This window comes from Pagrus pagrus, assembly GCF_965226575.1.
Source record: "Pagrus pagrus genome assembly, chromosome: 4".
Lineage (NCBI taxonomy): Eukaryota > Metazoa > Chordata > Actinopteri > Spariformes > Sparidae > Pagrus > Pagrus pagrus.
This window is the reverse complement of record NC_140188.1, coordinates 18,002,504-18,025,363: the sequence shown is the minus strand read 5'-3', so window position 1 is coordinate 18,025,363 and position 22,860 is coordinate 18,002,504.

Here is a 22,860-nt window from a genome sequence, read left to right as displayed (position 1 = left end):
ATTGACTCGAAATTTCTCCCAGACGTGGTCCTATACTGGCTGAACGAGACACAGCAGTCCGCATTGGATTCGGGTGAAATTTGTATTTTTGGCGAATATTTTAAAGAAAAAAATGGCCTTTTTCATGAAAACGTCGGCCAATTTTTTCAATAGCTTCCAGGTCTTTGGACCGATTGACTCGAAATTTCTCCCAGACGTGGCCCTATACTGGCTGAACGAGACACAGCAGTCCGCATTGGATTCGGGTGAAATTTGTATTTTTGGCGAATATTTTAGTGAGAGGGACAATGTTTCATGAGGCTGGCTTAAGGCTGAGGCTAGGGTTAGGGTTAGGGTTAGGGTTATGGGGCTAGGGTTAGGGTTACGGTCGTCTTTTGACCGATTGACTCGAAATTGCACACGCATGTCCTCCTCACTGGTGGAATGAGGCTCGCCGGTTTTGGTTGGATTCTGGTGGAATTTGTATTTTTGGTGAATATTTTAAAGAAAAAAATGGCCTTTTTCATGAAAACGTTGGCCGATTTTTTCAATAGCTTCCAGGTCTTTGGACCGATTGACTCGAAATTTCTCCCAGACGTGGTCCTATACTGGCTGAACGAGACACAGCAGTCCGCATTGGATTCGGGTGAAATTTGTATTTTTGGCGAATATTTTAGTGAGAGGGACAATGTTTCATGAGGCTGGCTTAAGGCTGAGGCTAGGGTTAGGGTTAGGGTTACGGGGCTAGGGTTAGGGTTACGGTCGTCTTTTGACTGATTGACTCGAAATTGCACACGCATGTCCTCCTCACTGGTGGAATGAGGCTCGCCGGTTTTGGTTGGATTCTGGTGGAATTTGTATTTTTGGTGAATATTTTAAAGAAAAAAATGGCCTTTTTCATGAAAACGTCGGCCGATTTTTTCAATAGCTTCCAGGTCTTTGGACCGATTGACTCGAAATTTCTCCCAGACGTGGTCCTATACTGGCTGAACGAGACACAGCAGTCCGCATTGGATTCGGGTGAAATTTGTATTTTTGGCGAATATTTTAAAGAAAAAATGGCCTTTTTCATGAAAACGTCGGCCGATTTTTTCAATAGCTTCCAGGTCTTTGGACCGATTGACTCGAAATTTCTCCCAGACGTGGTCCTATACTGGCTGAACGAGACACAGCAGTCCGCATTGGATTCGGGTGAAATTTGTATTTTTGGCGAATATTTTAAAGAAAAAATGGCCTTTTTCATCAAAACGTTGGCCGATTTTTTCAATAGCTTCCAGGTCTTTGGACCGATTGACTCGAAATTTCTCCCAGACGTGGTCCTATACTGGCTGAACGAGACACAGCAGTCCGCATTGGATTCGGGTGAAATTTGTATTTTTGGCGAATATTTTAAAGAAAAAAATGGCCTTTTTCATGAAAACGTCGGCCAATTTTTTCAATAGCTTCCAGGTCTTTGGACCGATTGACTCGAAATTTCTCCCAGACGTGGTCCTATACTGGCTGAACGAGACACAGCAGTCCGCATTGGATTCGGGTGAAATTTGTATTTTTGGCGAATATTTTAGTGAGAGGGACAATGTTTCATGAGGCTGGCTTAAGGCTGAGGCTAGGGTTAGGGTTAGGGTTAGGGTTATGGGGCTAGGGTTAGGGTTACGGTCGTCTTTTGACCGATTGACTCGAAATTGCACACGCATGTCCTCCTCACTGGTGGAATGAGGCTCGCCGGTTTTGGTTGGATTCTGGTGGAATTTGTATTTTTGGTGAATATTTTAAAGAAAAAAATGGCCTTTTTCATGAAAACGTCGGCCGATTTTTTCAATAGCTTCCAGGTCTTTGGACCGATTGACTCGAAATTTCTCCCAGACGTGGTCCTATACTGGCTGAACGAGACACAGCAGTCCGCATTGGATTCGGGTGAAATTTGTTTTTTTGGCGAATATTTTAAAGAAAAAATGGCCTTTTTCATGAAAACGTCGGCCGATTTTTTCAATAGCTTCCAGGTCTTTGGACCGATTGACTCGAAATTTCTCCCAGACGTGGTCCTATACTGGCTGAACGAGACACAGCAGTCCGCATTGGATTCGGGTGAAATTTGTATTTTTGGCGAATATTTTAAAGAAAAAAATGGCCTTTTTCATGAAAACGTCGGCCAATTTTTTCAATAGCTTCCAGGTCTTTGGACCGATTGACTCGAAATTTCTCCCAGACGTGGCCCTATACTGGCTGAACGAGACACAGCAGTCCGCATTGGATTCGGGTGAAATTTGTATTTTTGGCGAATATTTTAGTGAGAGGGACAATGTTTCATGAGGCTGGCTTAAGGCTGAGGCTAGGGTTAGGGTTAGGGTTAGGGTTATGGGGCTAGGGTTAGGGTTACGGTCGTCTTTTGACCGATTGACTCGAAATTGCACACGCATGTCCTCCTCACTGGTGGAATGAGGCTCGCCGGTTTTGGTTGGATTCTGGTGGAATTTGTATTTTTGGTGAATATTTTAAAGAAAAAAATGGCCTTTTTCATGAAAACGTTGGCCGATTTTTTCAATAGCTTCCAGGTCTTTGGACCGATTGACTCGAAATTTCTCCCAGACGTGGTCCTATACTGGCTGAACGAGACACAGCAGTCCGCATTGGATTCGGGTGAAATTTGTATTTTTGGCGAATATTTTAAAGAAAAAATGGCCTTTTTCATGAAAACGTCGGCCGATTTTTTCAATAGCTTCCAGGTCTTGGGACCGATTGACTCGAAATTTCTCCCAGACGTGGTCCTATACTGGCTGAACGAGACACAGCAGTCCGCATTGGATTCGGGTGAAATTTGTATTTTTGGCGAATATTTTAAAGAAAAAAATGGCCTTTTTCATGAAAACGTCGGCCAATTTTTTCAATAGCTTCCAGGTCTTTGGACCGATTGACTCGAAATTTCTCCCAGACGTGGTCCTATACTGGCTGAACGAGACACAGCAGTCCGCATTGGATTCGGGTGAAATTTGTATTTTTGGCGAATATTTTAGTGAGAGGGACAATGTTTCATGAGGCTGGCTTAAGGCTGAGGCTAGGGTTAGGGTTAGGGTTAGGGTTATGGGGCTAGGGTTAGGGTTACGGTCGTCTTTTGACCCATTGACTCGAAATTGCACACGCATGTCCTCCTCACTGGTGGAATGAGGCTCGCCGGTTTTGGTTGGATTCTGGTGGAATTTGTATTTTTGGTGAATATTTTAAAGAAAAAAATGGCCTTTTTCATGAAAACGTCGGCCGATTTTTTCAATAGCTTCCAGGTCTTTGGACCGATTGACTCGAAATTTCTCCCAGACGTGGTCCTATACTGGCTGAACGAGACACAGCAGTCCGCATTGGATTCGGGTGAAATTTGTATTTTTGGCGAATATTTTAAAGAAAAAATGGCCTTTTTCATCAAAACGTCGGCCGATTTTTTCAATAGCTTCCAGGTCTTTGGACCGATTGACTCGAAATTTCTCCCAGACGTGGTCCTATACTGGCTGAACGAGACGCAGCAGTCCGCATTGGATTCGGGTGAAATTTGTATTTTTGGCGAATATTTTAGTGAGAGGGACAATGTTTCATGAGGCTGGCTTAAGGCTGAGGCTAGGGTTAGGGTTAGGGTTAGGGTTATGGGGCTAGGGTTAGGGTTTCGGTCGTCTTTTGACCGATTGACTCGAAATATCACACGCATGTCCTCCTCACTGGTGGAATGAGGCTCGCCGGTTTTGGTTGGATTCTGGTGGAATTTGTATTTTTGGTGAATATTTTAAAGAAAAAAATGGCCTTTTTCATGAAAACGTCGTCCGATTTTTTCAATAGCTTCCAGGTCTTTGGACCGATTGACTCGAAATTTCTCCCAGACGTGGTCCTATACTGGCTGAACGAGACACAGCAGTCCGCATTGGATTCGGGTGAAATTTGTATTTTTGGCGAATATTTTAGTGAGAGGGACAATGTTTCATGAGGCTGGCTTAAGGCTGAGGCTAGGGTTAGGGTTAGGGTTACGGGGCTAGGGTTAGGGTTACGGTCGTCTTTTGACTGATTGACTAGAAATTGCACACGCATGTCCTCCTCACTGGTGGAATGAGGCTCGCCGGTTTTGGTTGGATTCTGGTGGAATTTGTATTTTTGGTGAATATTTTAAAGAAAAAAATGGCCTTTTTCATGAAAACGTCGGCCGATTTTTTCAATAGCTTCCAGGTCTTTGGACCGATTGACTCGAAATTTCTCCCAGACGTGGTCCTATACTGGCTGAACGAGACACAGCAGTCCGCATTGGATTCGGGTGAAATTTGTATTTTTGGCGAATATTTTAAAGAAAAAATGGCCTTTTTCATGAAAACGTCGGCCGATTTTTTCAATAGCTTCCAGGTCTTTGGACCGATTGACTCGAAATTTCTCCCAGACGTGGTCCTATACTGGCTGAACGAGACACAGCAGTCCGCATTGGATTCGGGTGAAATTTGTATTTTTGGCGAATATTTTAGTGAGAGGGACAATGTTTCATGAGGCTGGCTTAAGGCTGAGGCTAGGGTTAGGGTTAGGGTTAGGGTTATGGGGCTAGGGTTAGGGTTACGGTCGTCTTTTGACCGATTGACTCGAAATTGCACACGCATGTCCTCCTCACTGGTGGAATGAGGCTCGCCGGTTTTGGTTGGATTCTGGTGGAATTTGTATTTTTGGTGAATATTTTAAAGAAAAAAATGGCCTTTTTCATGAAAACGTCGGCCGATTTTTTCAATAGCTTCCAGGTCTTTGGACCGATTGACTCGAAATTTCTCCCAGACGTGGTCCTATACTGGCTGAACGAGACACAGCAGTCCGCATTGGATTCGGGTGAAATTTGTATTTTTGGCGAATATTTTAAAGAAAAAATGGCCTTTTTCATGAAAACGTCGGCCGATTTTTTCAATAGCTTCCAGGTCTTTGGACCGATTGACTCGAAATTTCTCCCAGACGTGGTCCTATACTGGCTGAACGAGACACAGCAGTCCGCATTGGATTCGGGTGAAATTTGTATTTTTGGCGAATATTTTAGTGAGAGGGACAATGTTTCATGAGGCTGGCTTAAGGCTGAGGCTAGGGTTAGGGTTAGGGTTAGGGTTATGGGGCTAGGGTTAGGGTTACGGTCGTCTTTTGACCGATTGACTCGAAATTGCACACGCATGTCCTCCTCACTGGTGGAATGAGGCTCGCCGGTTTTGGTTGGATTCTGGTGGAATTTGTATTTTTGGTGAATATTTTAAAGAAAAAAATGGCCTTTTTCATGAAAACGTCGGCCGATTTTTTCAATAGCTTCCAGGTCTTTGGACCGATTGACTCGAAATTTCTCCCAGACGTGGTCCTATACTGGCTGAACGAGACACAGCAGTCCGCATTGGATTCGGGTGAAATTTGTTTTTTTGGCGAATATTTTAAAGAAAAAATGGCCTTTTTCATGAAAACGTCGGCCGATTTTTTCAATAGCTTCCAGGTCTTTGGACCGATTGACTCGAAATTTCTCCCAGACGTGGTCCTATACTGGCTGAACGAGACACAGCAGTCCGCATTGGATTCGGGTGAAATTTGTATTTTTGGCGAATATTTTAAAGAAAAAATGGCCTTTTTCATCAAAACGTCGGCCGATTTTTTCAATAGCTTCCAGGTCTTTGGACCGATTGACTCGAAATTTCTCCCAGACGTGGTCCTATACTGGCTGAACGAGACACAGCAGTCCGCATTGGATTCGGGTGAAATTTGTATTTTTGGCGAATATTTTAAAGAAAAAAATGGCCTTTTTCATGAAAACGTCGGCCAATTTTTTCAATAGCTTCCAGGTCTTTGGACCGATTGACTCGAAATTTCTCCCAGACGTGGTCCTATACTGGCTGAACGAGACACAGCAGTCCGCATTGGATTCGGGTGAAATTTGTATTTTTGGCGAATATTTTAGTGAGAGGGACAATGTTTCATGAGGCTGGCTTAAGGCTGAGGCTAGGGTTAGGGTTAGGGTTAGGGTTATGGGGCTAGGGTTAGGGTTACGGTCGTCTTTTGACCGATTGACTCGAAATTGCACACGCATGTCCTCCTCACTGGTGGAATGAGGCTCGCCGGTTTTGGTTGGATTCTGGTGGAATTTGTATTTTTGGTGAATATTTTAAAGAAAAAAATGGCCTTTTTCATGAAAACGTCGGCCGATTTTTTCAATAGCTTCCAGGTCTTTGGACCGATTGACTCGAAATTTCTCCCAGACGTGGTCCTATACTGGCTGAACGAGACACAGCAGTCCGCATTGGATTCGGGTGAAATTTGTTTTTTTGGCGAATATTTTAAAGAAAAAATGGCCTTTTTCATGAAAACGTCGGCCGATTTTTTCAATAGCTTCCAGGTCTTTGGACCGATTGACTCGAAATTTCTCCCAGACGTGGTCCTATACTGGCTGAACGAGACACAGCAGTCCGCATTGGATTCGGGTGAAATTTGTATTTTTGGCGAATATTTTAAAGAAAAAATGGCCTTTTTCATCAAAACGTCGGCCGATTTTTTCAATAGCTTCCAGGTCTTTGGACCGATTGACTCGAAATTTCTCCCAGACGTGGTCCTATACTGGCTGAACGAGACACAGCAGTCCGCATTGGATTCGGGTGAAATTTGTATTTTTGGCGAATATTTTAAAGAAAAAAATGGCCTTTTTCATGAAAACGTCGGCCAATTTTTTCAATAGCTTCCAGGTCTTTGGACCGATTGACTCGAAATTTCTCCCAGACGTGGTCCTATACTGGCTGAACGAGACACAGCAGTCCGCATTGGATTCGGGTGAAATTTGTATTTTTGGCGAATATTTTAGTGAGAGGGACAATGTTTCATGAGGCTGGCTTAAGGCTGAGGCTAGGGTTAGGGTTAGGGTTAGGGTTATGGGGCTAGGGTTAGGGTTACGGTCGTCTTTTGACCGATTGACTCGAAATTGCACACGCATGTCCTCCTCACTGGTGGAATGAGGCTCGCCGGTTTTGGTTGGATTCTGGTGGAATTTGTATTTTTGGTGAATATTTTAAAGAAAAAAATGGCCTTTTTCATGAAAACGTTGGCCGATTTTTTCAATAGCTTCCAGGTCTTTGGACCGATTGACTCGAAATTTCTCCCAGACGTGGTCCTATACTGGCTGAACGAGACACAGCAGTCCGCATTGGATTCGGGTGAAATTTGTATTTTTGGCGAATATTTTAAAGAAAAAATGGCCTTTTTCATGAAAACGTCGGCCGATTTTTTCAATAGCTTCCAGGTCTTGGGACCGATTGACTCGAAATTTCTCCCAGACGTGGTCCTATACTGGCTGAACGAGACACAGCAGTCCGCATTGGATTCGGGTGAAATTTGTATTTTTGGCGAATATTTTAAAGAAAAAATGGCCTTTTTCATGAAAACGTCGGCCGATTTTTTCAATAGCTTCCAGGTCTTTGGACCGATTGACTCGAAATTTCTCCCAGACGTGGTCCTATACTGGCTGAACGAGACACAGCAGTCCGCATTGGATTCGGGTGAAATTTGTATTTTTGGCGAATATTTTAAAGAAAAAATGGCCTTTTTCATGAAAACGTCGGCCGATTTTTTCAATAGCTTCCAGGTCTTTGGACCGATTGACTCGAAATTTCTCCCAGACGTGGTCCTATACTGGCTGAACGAGACACAGCAGTCCGCATTGGATTCGGGTGAAATTTGTATTTTTGGCGAATATTTTAAAGAAAAAATGGCCTTTTTCATGAAAACGTCGGCCGATTTTTTCAATAGCTTCCAGGTCTTTGGACCGATTGACTCGAAATTTCTCCCAGACGTGGTCCTATACTGGCTGAACGAGACACAGCAGTCCGCATTGGATTCGGGTGAAATTTGTATTTTTGGCGAATATTTTAGTGAGAGGGACAATGTTTCATGAGGCTGGCTTAAGGCTGAGGCTAGGGTTAGGGTTAGGGTTAGGGTTATGGGGCTAGGGTTAGGGTTACGGTCGTCTTTTGACCGATTGACTCGAAATTGCACACGCATGTCCTCCTCACTGGTGGAATGAGGCTCGCCGGTTTTGGTTGGATTCTGGTGGAATTTGTATTTTTGGTGAATATTTTAAAGAAAAAAATGGCCTTTTTCATGAAAACGTTGGCCGATTTTTTCAATAGCTTCCAGGTCTTTGGACCGATTGACTCGAAATTTCTCCCAGACGTGGTCCTATACTGGCTGAACGAGACACAGCAGTCCGCATTGGATTCGGGTGAAATTTGTATTTTTGGCGAATATTTTAAAGAAAAAATGGCCTTTTTCATGAAAACGTCGGCCGATTTTTTCAATAGCTTCCAGGTCTTTGGACCGATTGACTCGAAATTTCTCCCAGACGTGGTCCTATACTGGCTGAACGAGACACAGCAGTCCGCATTGGATTCGGGTGAAATTTGTATTTTTGGCGAATATTTTAAAGAAAAAAATGGCCTTTTTCATGAAAACGTCGGCCAATTTTTTCAATAGCTTCCAGGTCTTTGGACCGATTGACTCGAAATTTCTCCCAGACGTGGCCCTATACTGGCTGAACGAGACACAGCAGTCCGCATTGGATTCGGGTGAAATTTGTATTTTTGGCGAATATTTTGGTGAGAGGGACAATGTTTCATGAGGCTGGCTTAAGGCTGAGGCTAGGGTTAGGGTTAGGGTTAGGGTTATGGGGCTAGGGTTAGGGTTACGGTCGTCTTTTGACCGATTGACTCGAAATTGCACACGCATGTCCTCCTCACTGGTGGAATGAGGCTCGCCGGTTTTGGTTGGATTCTGGTGGAATTTGTATTTTTGGTGAATATTTTAAAGAAAAAAATGGCCTTTTTCATGAAAACGTTGGCCGATTTTTTCAATAGCTTCCAGGTCTTTGGACCGATTGACTCGAAATTTCTCCCAGACGTGGTCCTATACTGGCTGAACGAGACACAGCAGTCCGCATTGGATTCGGGTGAAATTTGTATTTTTGGCGAATATTTTAGTGAGAGGGACAATGTTTCATGAGGCTGGCTTAAGGCTGAGGCTAGGGTTAGGGTTAGGGTTACGGGGCTAGGGTTAGGGTTACGGTCGTCTTTTGACTGATTGACTCGAAATTGCACACGCATGTCCTCCTCACTGGTGGAATGAGGCTCGCCGGTTTTGGTTGGATTCTGGTGGAATTTGTATTTTTGGTGAATATTTTAAAGAAAAAAATGGCCTTTTTCATGAAAACGTCGGCCGATTTTTTCAATAGCTTCCAGGTCTTTGGACCGATTGACTCGAAATTTCTCCCAGACGTGGTCCTATACTGGCTGAACGAGACACAGCAGTCCGCATTGGATTCGGGTGAAATTTGTATTTTTGGCGAATATTTTAAAGAAAAAATGGCCTTTTTCATCAAAACGTTGGCCGATTTTTTCAATAGCTTCCAGGTCTTTGGACCGATTGACTCGAAATTTCTCCCAGACGTGGTCCTATACTGGCTGAACGAGACACAGCAGTCCGCATTGGATTCGGGTGAAATTTGTATTTTTGGCGAATATTTTAAAGAAAAAAATGGCCTTTTTCATGAAAACGTCGGCCAATTTTTTCAATAGCTTCCAGGTCTTTGGACCGATTGACTCGAAATTTCTCCCAGACGTGGTCCTATACTGGCTGAACGAGACACAGCAGTCCGCATTGGATTCGGGTGAAATTTGTATTTTTGGCGAATATTTTAAAGAAAAAATGGCCTTTTTCATGAAAACGTCGGCCGATTTTTTCAATAGCTTCCAGGTCTTTGGACCGATTGACTCGAAATTTCTCCCAGACGTGGTCCTATACTGGCTGAACGAGACACAGCAGTCCGCATTGGATTCGGGTGAAATTTGTATTTTTGGCGAATATTTTAAAGAAAAAATGGCCTTTTTCATCAAAACGTCGGCCGATTTTTTCAATAGCTTCCAGGTCTTTGGACCGATTGACTCGAAATTTCTCCCAGACGTGGTCCTATACTGGCTGAACGAGACGCAGCAGTCCGCATTGGATTCGGGTGAAATTTGTATTTTTGGCGAATATTTTAGTGAGAGGGACAATGTTTCATGAGGCTGGCTTAAGGCTGAGGCTAGGGTTAGGGTTAGGGTTAGGGTTATGGGGCTAGGGTTAGGGTTTCGGTCGTCTTTCGACCGATTGACTCGAAATATCACACGCATGTCCTCCTCACTGGTGGAATGAGGCTCGCCGGTTTTGGTTGGATTCTGGTGGAATTTGTATTTTTGGTGAATATTTTAAAGAAAAAAATGGCCTTTTTCATGAAAACGTCGTCCGATTTTTTCAATAGCTTCCAGGTCTTTGGACCGATTGACTCGAAATTTCTCCCAGACGTGGTCCTATACTGGCTGAACGAGACACAGCAGTCCGCATTGGATTCGGGTGAAATTTGTATTTTTGGCGAATATTTTAGTGAGAGGGACAATGTTTCATGAGGCTGGCTTAAGGCTGAGGCTAGGGTTAGGGTTAGGGTTAGGGTTATGGGGCTAGGGTTAGGGTTACGGTCGTCTTTTGACCCATTGACTCGAAATTGCACACGCATGTCCTCCTCACTGGTGGAATGAGGCTCGCCGGTTTTGGTTGGATTCTGGTGGAATTTGTATTTTTGGTGAATATTTTAAAGAAAAAAATGGCCTTTTTCATGAAAACGTCGGCCGATTTTTTCAATAGCTTCCAGGTCTTTGGACCGATTGACTCGAAATTTCTCCCAGACGTGGTCCTATACTGGCTGAACGAGACACAGCAGTCCGCATTGGATTCGGGTGAAATTTGTATTTTTGGCGAATATTTTAAAGAAAAAAATGGCCTTTTTCATGAAAACGTCGGCCGATTTTTTCAATAGCTTCCAGGTCTTTGGACCGATTGACTCGAAATTTCTCCCAGACGTGGTCCTATACTGGCTGAACGAGACACAGCAGTCCGCATTGGATTCGGGTGAAATTTGTATTTTTGGCGAATATTTTAAAGAAAAAATGGCCTTTTTCATCAAAACGTCGGCTGATTTTTTCAATAGCTTCCAGGTCTTTGGACCGATTGACTCGAAATTTCTCCCAGACGTGGTCCTATACTGGCTGAACGAGACACAGCAGTCCGCATTGGATTCGGGTGAAATTTGTATTTTTGGCGAATATTTTAAAGAAAAAAATGGCCTTTTTCATGAAAACGTCGGCCAATTTTTTCAATAGCTTCCAGGTCTTTGGACCGATTGACTCGAAATTTCTCCCAGACGTGGTCCTATACTGGCTGAACGAGACACAGCAGTCCGCATTGGATTCGGGTGAAATTTGTATTTTTGGCGAATATTTTAGTGAGAGGGACAATGTTTCATGAGGCTGGCTTAAGGCTGAGGCTAGGGTTAGGGTTAGGGTTAGGGTTATGGGGCTAGGGTTAGGGTTACGGTCGTCTTTTGACCGATTGACTCGAAATTGCACACGCATGTCCTCCTCACTGGTGGAATGAGGCTCGCCGGTTTTGGTTGGATTCTGGTGGAATTTGTATTTTTGGTGAATATTTTAAAGAAAAAAATGGCCTTTTTCATGAAAACGTTGGCCGATTTTTTCAATAGCTTCCAGGTCTTTGGACCGATTGACTCGAAATTTCTCCCAGACGTGGTCCTATACTGGCTGAACGAGACACAGCAGTCCGCATTGGATTCGGGTGAAATTTGTATTTTTGGCGAATATTTTAAAGAAAAAATGGCCTTTTTCATGAAAACGTCGGCCGATTTTTTCAATAGCTTCCAGGTCTTTGGACCGATTGACTCGAAATTTCTCCCAGACGTGGTCCTATACTGGCTGAACGAGACACAGCAGTCCGCATTGGATTCGGGTGAAATTTGTATTTTTGGCGAATATTTTAAAGAAAAAAATGGCCTTTTTCATGAAAACGTCGGCCGATTTTTTCAATAGCTTCCAGGTCTTTGGACCGATTGACTCGAAATTTCTCCCAGACGTGGTCCTATACTGGCTGAACGAGACACAGCAGTCCGCATTGGATTCGGGTGAAATTTGTATTTTTGGCGAATATTTTAAAGAAAAAATGGCCTTTTTCATGAAAACGTCGGCCGATTTTTTCAATAGCTTCCAGGTCTTTGGACCGATTGACTCGAAATTTCTCCCAGACGTGGTCCTATACTGGCTGAACGAGACACAGCAGTCCGCATTGGATTCGGGTGAAATTTGTATTTTTGGCGAATATTTTAAAGAAAAAATGGCCTTTTTCATCAAAACGTCGGCCGATTTTTTCAATAGCTTCCAGGTCTTTGGACCGATTGACTCGAAATTTCTCCCAGACGTGGTCCTATACTGGCTGAACGAGACGCAGCAGTCCGCATTGGATTCGGGTGAAATTTGTATTTTTGGCGAATATTTTAGTGAGAGGGACAATGTTTCATGAGGCTGGCTTAAGGCTGAGGCTAGGGTTAGGGTTAGGGTTAGGGTTATGGGGCTAGGGTTAGGGTTTCGGTCGTCTTTTGACCGATTGACTCGAAATATCACACGCATGTCCTCCTCACTGGTGGAATGAGGCTCGCCGGTTTTGGTTGGATTCTGGTGGAATTTGTATTTTTGGTGAATATTTTAAAGAAAAAAATGGCCTTTTTCATGAAAACGTCGTCCGATTTTTTCAATAGCTTCCAGGTCTTTGGACCGATTGACTCGAAATTTCTCCCAGACGTGGTCCTATACTGGCTGAACGAGACACAGCAGTCCGCATTGGATTCGGGTGAAATTTGTATTTTTGGCGAATATTTTAGTGAGAGGGACAATGTTTCATGAGGCTGGCTTAAGGCTGAGGCTAGGGTTAGGGTTAGGGTTACGGGGCTAGGGTTAGGGTTACGGTCGTCTTTTGACTGATTGACTCGAAATTGCACACGCATGTCCTCCTCACTGGTGGAATGAGGCTCGCCGGTTTTGGTTGGATTCTGGTGGAATTTGTATTTTTGGTGAATATTTTAAAGAAAAAAATGGCCTTTTTCATGAAAACGTCGGCCGATTTTTTCAATAGCTTCCAGGTCTTTGGACCGATTGACTCGAAATTTCTCCCAGACGTGGTCCTATACTGGCTGAACGAGACACAGCAGTCCGCATTGGATTCGGGTGAAATTAGTATTTTTGGCGAATATTTTAAAGAAAAAATGGCCTTTTTCATGAAAACGTCGGCCGATTTTTTCAATAGCTTCCAGGTCTTTGGACCGATTGACTCGAAATTTCTCCCAGACGTGGTCCTATACTGGCTGAACGAGACACAGCAGTCCGCATTGGATTCGGGTGAAATTTGTATTTTTGGCGAATATTTTAAAGAAAAAATGGCCTTTTTCATCAAAACGTCGGCCGATTTTTTCAATAGCTTCCAGGTCTTTGGACCGATTGACTCGAAATTTCTCCCAGACGTGGTCCTATACTGGCTGAACGAGACACAGCAGTCCGCATTGGATTCGGGTGAAATTTGTATTTTTGGCGAATATTTTAAAGAAAAAAATGGCCTTTTTCATGAAAACGTCGGCCAATTTTTTCAATAGCTTCCAGGTCTTTGGACCGATTGACTCGAAATTTCTCCCAGACGTGGTCCTATACTGGCTGAACGAGACACAGCAGTCCGCATTGGATTCGGGTGAAATTTGTATTTTTGGCGAATATTTTAGTGAGAGGGACAATGTTTCATGAGGCTGGCTTAAGGCTGAGGCTAGGGTTAGGGTTAGGGTTAGGGTTATGGGGCTAGGGTTAGGGTTACGGTCGTCTTTTGACCGATTGACTCGAAATTGCACACGCATGTCCTCCTCACTGGTGGAATGAGGCTCGCCGGTTTTGGTTGGATTCTGGTGGAATTTGTATTTTTGGTGAATATTTTAAAGAAAAAAATGGCCTTTTTCATGAAAACGTCGTCCGATTTTTTCAATAGCTTCCAGGTCTTTGGACCGATTGACTCGAAATTTCTCCCAGACGTGGTCCTATACTGGCTGAACGAGACACAGCAGTCCGCATTGGATTCGGGTGAAATTTGTATTTTTGGCGAATATTTTAGTGAGAGGGACAATGTTTCATGAGGCTGGCTTAAGGCTGAGGCTAGGGTTAGGGTTAGGGTTACGGGGCTAGGGTTAGGGTTACGGTCGTCTTTTGACTGATTGACTCGAAATTGCACACGCATGTCCTCCTCACTGGTGGAATGAGGCTCGCCGGTTTTGGTTGGATTCTAGTGGAATTTGTATTTTTGGTGAATATTTTAAAGAAAAAAATGGCCTTTTTCATGAAAACGTCGGCCGATTTTTTCAATAGCTTCCAGGTCTTTGGACCGATTGACTCGAAATTTCTCCCAGACGTGGTCCTATACTGGCTGAACGAGACACAGCAGTCCGCATTGGATTCGGGTGAAATTTGTATTTTTGGCGAATATTTTAAAGAAAAAATGGCCTTTTTCATGAAAACGTCGGCCGATTTTTTCAATAGCTTCCAGGTCTTTGGACCGATTGACTCGAAATTTCTCCCAGACGTGGTCCTATACTGGCTGAACGAGACACAGCAGTCCGCATTGGATTCGGGTGAAATTTGTATTTTTGGCGAATATTTTAAAGAAAAAATGGCCTTTTTCATCAAAACGTCGGCCGATTTTTTCAATAGCTTCCAGGTCTTTGGACCGATTGACTCGAAATTTCTCCCAGACGTGGTCCTATACTGGCTGAACGAGACACAGCAGTCCGCATTGGATTCGGGTGAAATTTGTATTTTTGGCGAATATTTTAAAGAAAAAAATGGCCTTTTTCATGAAAACGTCGGCCAATTTTTTCAATAGCTTCCAGGTCTTTGGACCGATTGACTCGAAATTTCTCCCAGACGTGGTCCTATACTGGCTGAACGAGACACAGCAGTCCGCATTGGATTCGGGTGAAATTTGTATTTTTGGCGAATATTTTAGTGAGAGGGACAATGTTTCATGAGGCTGGCTTAAGGCTGAGGCTAGGGTTAGGGTTAGGGTTAGGGTTATGGGGCTAGGGTTAGGGTTACGGTCGTCTTTTGACCGATTGACTCGAAATTGCACACGCATGTCCTCCTCACTGGTGGAATGAGGCTCGCCGGTTTTGGTTGGATTCTGGTGGAATTTGTATTTTTGGTGAATATTTTAAAGAAAAAAATGGCCTTTTTCATGAAAACGTTGGCCGATTTTTTCAATAGCTTCCAGGTCTTTGGACCGATTGACTCGAAATTTCTCCCAGACGTGGTCCTATACTGGCTGAACGAGACACAGCAGTCCGCATTGGATTCGGGTGAAATTTGTATTTTTGGCGAATATTTTAAAGAAAAAATGGCCTTTTTCATGAAAACGTCGGCCGATTTTTTCAATAGCTTCCAGGTCTTTGGACCGATTGACTCGAAATTTCTCCCAGACGTGGTCCTATACTGGCTGAACGAGACACAGCAGTCCGCATTGGATTCGGGTGAAATTTGTATTTTTGGCGAATATTTTAAAGAAAAAAATGGCCTTTTTCATGAAAACGTCGGCCAATTTTTTCAATAGCTTCCAGGTCTTTGGACCGATTGACTCGAAATTTCTCCCAGACGTGGTCCTATACTGGCTGAACGAGACACAGCAGTCCGCATTGGATTCGGGTGAAATTTGTATTTTTGGCGAATATTTTAGTGAGAGGGACAATGTTTCATGAGGCTGGCTTAAGGCTGAGGCTAGGGTTAGGGTTAGGGTTAGGGTTATGGGGCTAGGGTTAGGGTTACGGTCGTCTTTTGACCCATTGACTCGAAATTGCACACGCATGTCCTCCTCACTGGTGGAATGAGGCTCGCCGGTTTTGGTTGGATTCTGGTGGAATTTGTATTTTTGGTGAATATTTTAAAGAAAAAAATGGCCTTTTTCATGAAAACGTCGGCCGATTTTTTCAATAGCTTCCAGGTCTTTGGACCGATTGACTCGAAATTTCTCCCAGACGTGGTCCTATACTGGCTGAACGAGACACAGCAGTCCGCATTGGATTCGGGTGAAATTTGTATTTTTGGCGAATATTTTAAAGAAAAAATGGCCTTTTTCATGAAAACGTCGGCCGATTTTTTCAATAGCTTCCAGGTCTTTGGACCGATTGACTCGAAATTTCTCCCAGACGTGGTCCTATACTGGCTGAACGAGACACAGCAGTCCGCATTGGATTCGGGTGAAATTTGTATTTTTGGCGAATATTTTAAAGAAAAAATGGCCTTTTTCATGAAAACGTCGGCCGATTTTTTCAATAGCTTCCAGGTCTTTGGACCGATTGACTCGAAATTTCTCCCAGACGTGGTCCTATACTGGCTGAACGAGACACAGCAGTCCGCATTGGATTCGGGTGAAATTTGTATTTTTGGCGAATATTTTAAAGAAAAAATGGCCTTTTTCATGAAAACGTCGGCCGATTTTTTCAATAGCTTCCAGGTCTTTGGACCGATTGACTCGAAATTTCTCCCAGACGTGGTCCTATACTGGCTGAACGAGACACAGCAGTCCGCATTGGATTCGGGTGAAATTTGTATTTTTGGCGAATATTTTAAAGAAAAAAATGGCCTTTTTCATGAAAACGTCGGCCAATTTTTTCAATAGCTTCCAGGTCTTTGGACCGATTGACTCGAAATTTCTCCCAGACGTGGTCCTATACTGGCTGAACGAGACACAGCAGTCCGCATTGGATTCGGGTGAAATTTGTATTTTTGGCGAATATTTTAGTGAGAGGGACAATGTTTCATGAGGCTGGCTTAAGGCTGAGGCTAGGGTTAGGGTTAGGGTTAGGGTTATGGGGCTAGGGTTAGGGTTACGGTCGTCTTTTGACCGATTGACTCGAAATTGCACACGCATGTCCTCCTCACTGGTGGAATGAGGCTCGCCGGTTTTGGTTGGATTCTGGTGGAATTTGTATTTTTGGTGAATATTTTAAAGAAAAAAATGGCCTTTTTCATGAAAACGTTGGCCGATTTTTTCAATAGCTTCCAGGTCTTTGGACCGATTGACTCGAAATTTCTCCCAGACGTGGTCCTATACTGGCTGAACGAGACACAGCAGTCCGCATTGGATTCGGGTGAAATTTGTATTTTTGGCGAATATTTTAAAGAAAAAATGGCCTTTTTCATGAAAACGTCGGCCGATTTTTTCAATAGCTTCCAGGTCTTTGGACCGATTGACTCGAAATTTCTCCCAGACGTGGTCCTATACTGGCTGAACGAGACACAGCAGTCCGCATTGGATTCGGGTGAAATTTGTATTTTTGGCGAATATTTTAAAGAAAAAAATGGCCTTTTTCATGAAAACGTCGGCCAATTTTTTCAATAGCTTCCAGGTCTTTGGACCGATTGACTCGAAATTTCTCCCAGACGTGGTCCTATACTGGCTGAACGAGACACAGCAGTCCGCATTGGATTCGGGTGAAATTTGTATTTTTGGCGAATATTTTAGTGAGAGGGACAATGTTTCATGAGGCTGGCTTAAGGCTGAGGCTAGGGTTAGGGTTAGGGTTAGGGTTATGGGGCTAGGGTTAGGGTTACGGTCGTCTTTTGACCCATTGACTCGAAATTGCACACGCATGTCCTCCTCACTGGTGGAATGAGGCTCGCCGGTTTTGGTTGGATTCTGGTGGAATTTGTATTTTTGGTGAATATTTTAAAGAAAAAAATGGCCTTTTTCATGAAAACGTCGGCCGATTTTTTCAATAGCTTCCAGGTCTTTGGACCGATTGACTCGAAATTTCTCCCAGACGTGGTCCTATACTGGCTGAACGAGACACAGCAGTCCGCATTGGATTCGGGTGAAATTTGTATTTTTGGCGAATATTTTAAAGAAAAAAATGGCCTTTTTCATGAAAACGTCGGCCGATTTTTTCAATAGCTTCCAGGTCTTTGGACCGATTGACTCGAAATTTCTCCCAGACGTGGTCCTATACTGGCTGAACGAGACACAGCAGTCCGCATTGGATTCGGGTGAAATTTGTATTTTTGGCGAATATTTTAAAGAAAAAATGGCCTTTTTCATGAAAACGTCGGCCGATTTTTTCAATAGCTTCCAGGTCTTTGGACCGATTGACTCGAAATTTCTCCCAGACGTGGTCCTATACTGGCTGAACGAGACACAGCAGTCCGCATTGGATTCGGGTGAAATTTGTATTTTTGGCGAATATTTTAAAGAAAAAATGGCCTTTTTCATCAAAACGTCGGCCGATTTTTTCAATAGCTTCCAGGTCTTTGGACCGATTGACTCGAAATTTCTCCCAGACGTGGTCCTATACTGGCTGAACGAGACACAGCAGTCCGCATTGGATTCGGGTGAAATTTGTATTTTTGGCGAATATTTTAAAGAAAAAAATGGCCTTTTTCATGAAAACGTCGGCCAATTTTTTCAATAGCTTCCAGGTCTTTGGACCGATTGACTCGAAATTTCTCCCAGACGTGGTCCTATACTGGCTGAACGAGACACAGCAGTCCGCATTGGATTCGGGTGAAATTTGTATTTTTGGCGAATATTTTAGTGAGAGGGACAATGTTTCATGAGGCTGGCTTAAGGCTGAGGCTAGGGTTAGGGTTAGGGTTAGGGTTATGGGGCTAGGGTTAGGGTTACGGTCGTCTTTTGAACGATTGACTCGAAATTGCACACGCATGTCCTCCTCACTGGTGGAATGAGGCTCGCCGGTTTTGGTTGGATTCTGGTGGAATTTGTATTTTTGGTGAATATTTTAAAGAAAAAAATGGCCTTTTTCATGAAAACGTTGGCCGATTTTTTCAATAGCTTCCAGGTCTTTGGACCGATTGACTCGAAATTTCTCCCAGACGTGGTCCTATACTGGCTGAACGAGACACAGCAGTCCGCATTGGATTCGGGTGAAATTTGTATTTTTGGCGAATATTTTAAAGAAAAAATGGCCTTTTTCATGAAAACGTCGGCCGATTTTTTCAATAGCTTCCAGGTCTTTGGACCGATTGACTCGAAATTTCTCCCAGACGTGGTCCTATACTGGCTGAACGAGACGCAGCAGTCCGCATTGGATTCGGGTGAAATTTGTATTTTTGGCGAATATTTTAGTGAGAGGGACAATGTTTCATGAGGCTGGCTTAAGGCTGAGGCTAGGGTTAGGGTTAGGGTTAGGGTTATGGGGCTAGGGTTAGGGTTTCGGTCGTCTTTTGACCGATTGACTCGAAATATCACACGCATGTCCTCCTCACTGGTGGAATGAGGCTCGCCGGTTTTGGTTGGATTCTGGTGGAATTTGTATTTTTGGTGAATATTTTAAAGAAAAAAATGGCCTTTTTCATGAAAACGTCGTCCGATTTTTTCAATAGCTTCCAGGTCTTTGGACCGATTGACTCGAAATTTCTCCCAGACGTGGTCCTATACTGGCTGAACGAGACACAGCAGTCCGCATTGGATTCGGGTGAAATTTGTATTTTTGGCGAATATTTTAGTGAGAGGGACAATGTTTCATGAGGCTGGCTTAAGGCTGAGGCTAGGGTTAGGGTTAGGGTTACGGGGCTAGGGTTAGGGTTACGGTCGTCTTTTGACTGATTGACTCGAAATTGCACACGCATGTCCTCCTCACTGGTGGAATGAGGCTCGCCGGTTTTGGTTGGATTCTGGTGGAATTTGTATTTTTGGTGAATATTTTAAAGAAAAAAATGGCCTTTTTCATGAAAACGTCGGCCGATTTTTTCAATAGCTTCCAGGTCTTTGGACCGATTGACTCGAAATTTCTCCCAGACGTGGTCCTATACTGGCTGAACGAGACACAGCAGTCCGCATTGGATTCGGGTGAAATTTGTATTTTTGGCGAATATTTTAAAGAAAAAATGGCCTTTTTCATGAAAACGTCGGCCGATTTTTTCAATAGCTTCCAGGTCTTTGGACCGATTGACTCGAAATTTCTCCCAGACGTGGTCCTATACTGGCTGAACGAGACACAGCAGTCCGCATTGGATTCGGGTGAAATTTGTATTTTTGGCGAATATTTTAAAGAAAAAATGGCCTTTTTCATGAAAACGTCGGCCGATTTTTTCAATAGCTTCCAGGTCTTTGGACCGATTGACTCGAAATTTCTCCCAGACGTGGTCCTATACTGGCTGAACGAGACACAGCAGTCCGCATTGGATTCGGGTGAAATTTGTATTTTTGGCGAATATTTTAAAGAAAAAATGGCCTTTTTCATGAAAACGTCGGCCGATTTTTTCAATAGCTTCCAGGTCTTTGGACCGATTGACTCGAAATTTCTCCCAGACGTGGTCCTATACTGGCTGAACGAGACACAGCAGTCCGCATTGGATTCGGGTGAAATTTGTATTTTTGGCGAATATTTTAAAGAAAAAAATGGCCTTTTTCATGAAAACGTCGGCCAATTTTTTCAATAGCTTCCAGGTCTTTGGACCGATTGACTCGAAATTTCTCCCAGACGTGGTCCTATACTGGCTGAACGAGACACAGCAGTCCGCATTGGATTCGGGTGAAATTTGTATTTTTGGCGAATATTTTAGTGAGAGGGACAATGTTTCATGAGGCTGGCTTAAGGCTGAGGCTAGGGTTAGGGTTAGGGTTAGGGTTATGGGGCTAGGGTTAGGGTTACGGTCGTCTTTTGACCGATTGACTCGAAATTGCACACGCATGTCCTCCTCACTGGTGGAATGAGGCTCGCCGGTTTTGGTTGGATTCTGGTGGAATTTGTATTTTTGGTGAATATTTTAAAGAAAAAAATGGCCTTTTTCATGAAAACGTTGGCCGATTTTTTCAATAGCTTCCAGGTCTTTGGACCGATTGACTCGAAATTTCTCCCAGACGTGGTCCTATACTGGCTGAACGAGACACAGCAGTCCGCATTGGATTCGGGTGAAATTTGTATTTTTGGCGAATATTTTAAAGAAAAAATGGCCTTTTTCATGAAAACGTCGGCCGATTTTTTCAATAGCTTCCAGGTCTTTGGACCGATTGACTCGAAATTTCTCCCAGACGTGGTCCTATACTGGCTGAACGAGACACAGCAGTCCGCATTGGATTCGGGTGAAATTTGTATTTTTGGCGAATATTTTAAAGAAAAAAATGGCCTTTTTCATGAAAACGTCGGCCGATTTTTTCAATAGCTTCCAGGTCTTTGGACCGATTGACTCGAAATTTCTCCCAGACGTGGTCCTATACTGGCTGAACGAGACACAGCAGTCCGCATTGGATTCGGGTGAAATTTGTATTTTTGGCGAATATTTTAAAGAAAAAATGGCCTTTTTCATGAAAACGTCGGCCGATTTTTTCAATAGCTTCCAGGTCTTTGGACCGATTGACTCGAAATTTCTCCCAGACGTGGTCCTATACTGGCTGAACGAGACACAGCAGTCCGCATTGGATTCGGGTGAAATTTGTATTTTTGGCGAATATTTTAAAGAAAAAATGGCCTTTTTCATCAAAACGTCGGCCGATTTTTTCAATAGCTTCCAGGTCTTTGGACCGATTGACTCGAAATTTCTCCCAGACGTGGTCCTATACTGGCTGAACGAGACGCAGCAGTCCGCATTGGATTCGGGTGAAATTTGTATTTTTGGCGAATATTTTAGTGAGAGGGACAATGTTTCATGAGGCTGGCTTAAGGCTGAGGCTAGGGTTAGGGTTAGGGTTAGGGTTATGGGGCTAGGGTTAGGGTTTCGGTCGTCTTTTGACCGATTGACTCGAAATATCACACGCATGTCCTCCTCACTGGTGGAATGAGGCTCGCCGGTTTTGGTTGGATTCTGGTGGAATTTGTATTTTTGGTGAATATTTTAAAGAAAAAAATGGCCTTTTTCATGAAAACGTCGTCCGATTTTTTCAATAGCTTCCAGGTCTTTGGACCGATTGACTCGAAATTTCTCCCAGACGTGGTCCTATACTGGCTGAACGAGACACAGCAGTCCGCATTGGATTCGGGTGAAATTTGTATTTTTGGCGAATATTTTAGTGAGAGGGACAATGTTTCATGAGGCTGGCTTAAGGCTGAGGCTAGGGTTAGGGTTAGGGTTACGGGGCTAGGGTTAGGGTTACGGTCGTCTTTTGACTGATTGACTCGAAATTGCACACGCATGTCCTCCTCACTGGTGGAATGAGGCTCGCCGGTTTTGGTTGGATTCTGGTGGAATTTGTATTTTTGGTGAATATTTTAAAGAAAAAAATGGCCCTTTTCATGAAAACGTCGGCCGATTTTTTCAATAGCTTCCAGGTCTTTGGACCGATTGACTCGAAATTTCTCCCAGACGTGGTCCTATACTGGCTGAACGAGACACAGCAGTCCGCATTGGATTCGGGTGAAATTTGTATTTTTGGCGAATATTTTAAAGAAAAAATGGCCTTTTTCATGAAAACGTCGGCCGATTTTTTCAATAGCTTCCAGGTCTTTGGACCGATTGACTCGAAATTTCTCCCAGACGTGGTCCTATACTGGCTGAACGAGACACAGCAGTCCGCATTGGATTCGGGTGAAATTTGTATTTTTGGCGAATATTTTAAAGAAAAAATGGCCTTTTTCATGAAAACGTCGGCCGATTTTTTCAATAGCTTCCAGGTCTTTGGACCGATTGACTCGAAATTTCTCCCAGACGTGGTCCTATACTGGCTGAACGAGACACAGCAGTCCGCATTGGATTCGGGTGAAATTTGTATTTTTGGCGAATATTTTAAAGAAAAAAATGGCCTTTTTCATGAAAACGTCGGCCAATTTTTTCAATAGCTTCCAGGTCTTTGGACCGATTGACTCGAAATTTCTCCCAGACGTGGTCCTATACTGGCTGAACGAGACACAGCAGTCCGCATTGGATTCGGGTGAAATTTGTATTTTTGGCGAATATTTTAGTGAGAGGGACAATGTTTCATGAGGCTGGCTTAAGGCTGAGGCTAGGGTTAGGG